Raw genomic sequence first — 6000 nt, forward strand, 5'->3', positions numbered from 1 at the left:
ATACGTGTAAGAACGCACTCAGAATATAGGGGAATAGTAGTGGGAGGACGAGAGTAGAGGATTAGTTTGTACGCCGATGATGTGATATTGTATATGTCATACCCGAAAGACAACTTGGGGCTAGCTATTGAAATCCTGAACCAATTCGGTAGATTTTCTGGCCTACATGTTAATTGGAACAAATCATTTTTCATGCCTTTGAAGGAAGTGGGGTGGGCGGAAGCTGAGCACGGCCTGCAGGTAGTGTCGTCCTTTAAATATCTGGGTATTATCATAAACAGAGACCATAGGCAAGATCAAATCACCAACATACTGCCTCTGTTAGACTATATCAAGCTCAAATTCAAGGTGTGGGGGGCACTCCCACTGGCAGTGACGGGTCGCGTAAATTTAATTAAAATGGTTATTCTGCCAAAATGTCTGTATGTTCTGGAGCACGCAGCCATACCAGTATATAAGGCCTTTTTTAAATCCCTACATGCATTATTCCCGGCTTTTATATGGGGATCCAACAGATCCAAACTTAGCTTGGCTACTCTGCAGAGACCTAAACAGGAGGGGGGAATGGCACTACCGGATTTGTTTATGTACTATCTAGCTGGGCAGTTGAGATATCTTCAGCTATGGACAGGGTCGGACCCGTTACCAATGAGGGAACAGCACCTCGCTGCATATTTGCATCTAACGCACCTTTGGCCAGTGCTAGAAAGCTCCCCGGGAACTTATAAAAGAATGCTCCCAATCCACAAGGTGGCAGTGCAGGCATGGACGGCGGCCAAACAAATTTATGCATATGCAGATATACAGGTGGACATGCCACTATGGGATAATCCCCTTCTTTCACATCTAATGGAGGGGCAGGCCCCCTCTTTCTGGGATGGATTTGAGGTACGTAGAGTCGGGGATGTGTATACGGATAATGCCATTAAATCCTTTGCGCAAATGCAAGAGGACTTCCAAATTCCTAGGAAAAGCTTTTATAGATATCTGCAGCTGCGACATGCTCTCACAAGTCAATACCCTAGGTCAGACCACGAATTCTCACGATTCCCTTTGATTGGAGTTTTTAAATCACAGGGCCCCCGGGGGCTGATCTCGGCTGTCTACACGGCCCTTATACATGCTAAATTGGCCAATGTCAAATTACCGGTAAAAGATAAATGGGAGAGCCTGATACTAGATCTGACAGGGGAGGAATGGGAGGATGTACTTTCATCTCCTATGTCTGCATCACCGGCGGCAAATAACAAAATGATTCAATTAGCTATAGTTCATCAGAGTTACCTCACGCCGGTGAGACTGCATAGAATGGGCAGATATCCTAGCACTGAATGCCACAGGTGCCGTTTTCCCAGATCTGATTTCTGGCATATGATCTGGGATTGTCCAGTGGTGGCCTCCTTTTGGGGGGAGGTGTTGAAAGTGGTTGAGGAAGTGGTGAAGCAGCCGATCCCCTTTTCACCCAAGATTTGTCTATTTGGGGTGCTGCTTGAAGATCAGTGGCCATTCCACATACGTATTTTATTGCAAGAAGTATTGTTCATGGCAAGGAAAACCATCGCACTTCGGTGGATGGATCAGAGACCTCCTAGGGTGACAAAATGGAAATCGCTGATCAATTCCATTATTCCATATGAGCGAGTATTATATAAGAAAAGAGGGTGTATTGGTAAATTTTATAAAATATGGCAGATTTGGTGTGATTCATCGTGTACCCTGTATACTCCGCATAGATTTACAGACCTGAGGGACCAGTTGCTGCAACCTTGAGGAGGACGGATGTTGCATGATTGGTTACTTATAGGATTTCTATATTTTGTATGGAATAACTCAAATTGGCCTGGGAAAGTATTTTGCTCGCTGGGATGTTATTATGTTATTATTGAGGGTTAACTATGTGATCTATTAGGTTATGACATGTTAAATACCACCATAGCCACTATGCATATGTGTTCAAAATTTGTATGACTACATAAATGTGTTTATTTTCTGTTATGTACTATGGACATTTGTATTGTACAATTCTTTCAATAAAACGAGTTTAAAAAAAAAAAAAAAATGGTTAATGAGGGCTGTGTGGGTTTTTTTTTTATTTCAATAAAATATTTTTTCTATGTCTTTGGGGCTTAGTGTTAGCCGGTGCAGAGGCGAAAACTAACCCCCTTTATTACCCCGGTACCCACCGCCACCAGGGGTGCTGGGAAGAGCCGGGTACCATCCAGTACTCGACCATCCATAGTGATGGTAGGCCACTGGGGTGGCCGCAGGCTGGTATTATCAGGAGGGGAAAGGCCAAAAACAGTGGCCCTTCCCACCCTGGTGATGCTAGGCTGCTGCTGCTTTATTGTATCTGGCTGGTTATGAAAAATGGGGGGACCCTACGTCATTTAAAAAAAAAATATTTGGAAAGAACGATGTGGGGTCCCCCCCAATTTTCATAACCAGCCAGATACAACACAGCAGCAGCAGGCAGCATTACAAGGGTGGGAAGGGCCACTGTTTTTGGCCTTCCCCAGCCTAATACTACCAGCCTGCGGCCACCCCGGTGCCTGCCCGTCACTACAGATGGTCGGGTACTGGTTCGTACTTGGCTCTTCCCAGTACCCCTGGTGGCGGTGGGTACCGGGGTAAAAATGGGGGTTAGTGTAGCCTCTGCACCGGCTAACATTAAGCCCCGCCTTAGTAATGGAGGTTGTCAATCAGCTAGCGGCCATTACTAAGGCGGTGATAATAAAGTTTAAAAAAGTACAAGCACATAGAAAAAATATTTTATTGAAATAAAAAAACACAACCCTCATTAACCATTTTATTGAGAATAAAAAAAATGCCGTCATTGAAGTCCTCGAATCCGAAGTCCAACAACCGAACCTTTAAAAAAAACACAAACACACAAAAATAATCAGTAACACATAAAGAAGCAAAATTATTATTCTTACCTGTCCTGGGTCCAGCGCTGGAGCCGCAATGTCAGCGAGCTGGGCCCTGTATCTAATCCAATCATGTGTGATACTGTCTGCTGAGCTGTGTATCTAATCCAATCATGTGTGATACTGTCTGCTGGACCCTGTATCTAATCCTATCATGTGTGATACTGTCTGCTGGGCCCTATATCTAATCCGATCATGTGTGATACTGTCTGCTGAGCCACTGTATCTAATCCTATCATGTGTGATACTGCCTTCTGAGCCACTGTATCTAATCCTATCATGTGTGGTACTGTCTGCTGAGCCACTGTATCTAATCCTATCATGTGTGATACTGTCTGCTGGGCCACTGTATCTAATACTATCATGTGTGATACTGTCTGCTCAGCCATTGTATCTAATCCTATCATGTGTGATACTGTCTGCCCAGCCACTGTATCTAATCCTATCATGTGTGATACTGTCTGCTCAGCCACTGTATCTAATCCTATCATGTGTGATACTGTCTGCGGAGCCACTGTATCTAATCCTATCCATAGTTTATAGGGTCATAGTGCTATAGATATGCTATGCTGTCTCCTATACACACATTTGTTTTTGGGCGGACACATATGTATTGGGGCTATTTCCCCTGACATTTTAAGCCCTGAGGGTATGTTCACACGGCAGCGTCTGTTACGGCTGAAATTACGGTGCTGTTTTCAGGAGAAAGCAGCACCGTAATTTCAGCCGTAAAGGCATGTGCAGGCGTCTTTTGCTGCGTCCATTACGGACGTAATTGGAGCTGTTTTTCCATGGAGTCCATGGAAAACGGCTCCATTTACGTCTGAAGAAGTGACAGGCACTTCTTTGACGCGGGCGTCTTTTTTACACGCCGCCTTTTGACAGCGGCGCGTAAAAAAAAATGACCGTCGGCACAGAACATCGTCATACCCATTCAAATGAATGGGCAGATGTTTGCCAACGCTTTTGAGCCGCATTTTCGAACGTAATTTAATGCTAAAACGCCCGAATTACGTCCGTAAATAGGGTGTGTGAACCCAGCCTTAGTGACGCTCCGGCTGCTAGTGCTGCATTGTTGGGTCACTTAGGAGACCCAGCGATGCAGCTGAAAGCTGCGGAGCGTCGGCCATGAGAAGTTTGCGGGGGGGGGGGGGGGGCCCAGTAAGAATTTTTGCATCGGGGCCCATGAGCCTTTAGCTACGCCCCTGAGTTCCTCACAGGTGCTCTGTAGACCATATAAGTGAATACAGTAAAATTTAATTCCAGTGACATCTTCTCTGCTTGGAGTTGTTCACTTTGCCTTTACTTATTTTGGCCCAGACCGCCATGAAGACTTCTTCCAGCCCCGACTTGTCTCTGCAGAATTTGCAACACAAATATCTTTGATTCCACACTTTTCCAGCACCCTCCCCACCTTTTCATGACCCTCTACAAAAACTCGCCATACATAATGCCCCAGACAGTAATAATGCCCAATCTTGGTGCACCACACAGTAATAGTACCCCCTTTTGTTCTCCACATAGTAATACTGCCCCCTAAACAGTAGTAGTGTCCATTTAGGCCCGTCACAGCAATAGTGCTCCTCCTAGTGCCTGATACAGTAATAGTGCCCCAATAGGAACCCTTTTGTGCTTCCTACAGAGTAATGCAATCCTATTTTTGCCACACAGTAATAATATCCCCCTTTGTGCCCCCACACAGTCGTAGTCTTACTTTGTACCCCCTTATAGTAGCCAGGTCTCCTTTGTGTCCCCATATAGTAATTATGTCCCCCTTTGTGTCCCCATATAGTAGTTAGGTCCTCTTTTGTGCCCATATAGTAGTTAGTCGAAATGTCAGTAAAGGCAGTTAAAACATAACTTTTATTAATGTATCAAACAGACAAACGACACTGAAGGGTTAAAATTGTATCAGAAGACGGCCAGTGTGTAGCAAAAGGGTCAATGTGCATGCATCCAGTACAACACTGGACGCAGTGAGAGAGACTGATTCGGCAGCTGCAGACTGCCGTGCATAGAAACAGTTCCCCCGGGTAGAGGCAATAACTGGACCGTCAGTGATATATTAAAATGGCGATAGCCCCCCCGACATGTTTCGCTGCAGAAGCAGCGTCCTCAGGGGATAACACGGGGCTAATGAGCGCGCGTTTTGAAAAATGCTCCCTATATAGACTCGTATGCCTACGTCTGCATGACGTGTGACGGCAACGATTCTCCTCAAAGCCAATCAGGTGGCCACAAAAGACAAGCCCCCACGCCAAAGAGAATGGCATGACAACAAGCCAATAGAACACCGGAATCAGGCATCCAGTCACCACGGAGGCTGAGCGCAAGCGCACATCAGTCACAGTGGGTGATAGTCATTCAGAGAATTCTGTATGCGGGGAGATTGACAGCATGGGCAGCCAATAAGGAGTGCAAAACGGCACCCAATTGGGATAACAAAATCCAAACAAGTGGATACCGTAAAAAGCCTCAATACAGGATGACAGTAAATGCATACAGCACAATATACGTGTCATGCTAGCCGCAGGGAGAACAAATTGCAGTCATACAGCACAACACGCAGAGTCGGCATACGCGAGTGCATGACAATATATTGATTTTACACAATACATCCATTCTAGTCAAGTCTGATGGACAAAAACGAATAGTAGGAGAGAGCAGGGATCAGAGCGAGTCGTCTGTTGGATCGATAACAACATCAATAATAATATACATGCTCACCAAGCATAAATAAGGTTAGCTAAGTACACATCCAGACAGCAATGATAATCAGTGTGTCACATAACTGTCAGAACGACAGAGGTATAATAAAGGAAAGTATATTCAGCAGAGAAAATTAATTCAGCAATAAAGGTTAATGATAATAAGAGAAGAGGGTACAGTGCCAACTACAAAAAAGCCATGAAGGTGAACCCCTCATTTAGGCCATTAGGACTCAGAGAACTGAGCCTATGTATCCATCGTGCCTCCTCCTGCAGTAATCTTCTGTCCAAGTTGCCGGCCCTAGGTCCGAGTTTTAATTGCGTAATGCCCCAAAATTGAAGGACCTTGGAGTCGCTCCCATGAA

The sequence above is a fragment of the Rhinoderma darwinii genome, chromosome 3 (genome assembly GCF_050947455.1).
Source record: "Rhinoderma darwinii isolate aRhiDar2 chromosome 3, aRhiDar2.hap1, whole genome shotgun sequence".
NCBI lineage: Eukaryota > Metazoa > Chordata > Amphibia > Anura > Rhinodermatidae > Rhinoderma > Rhinoderma darwinii.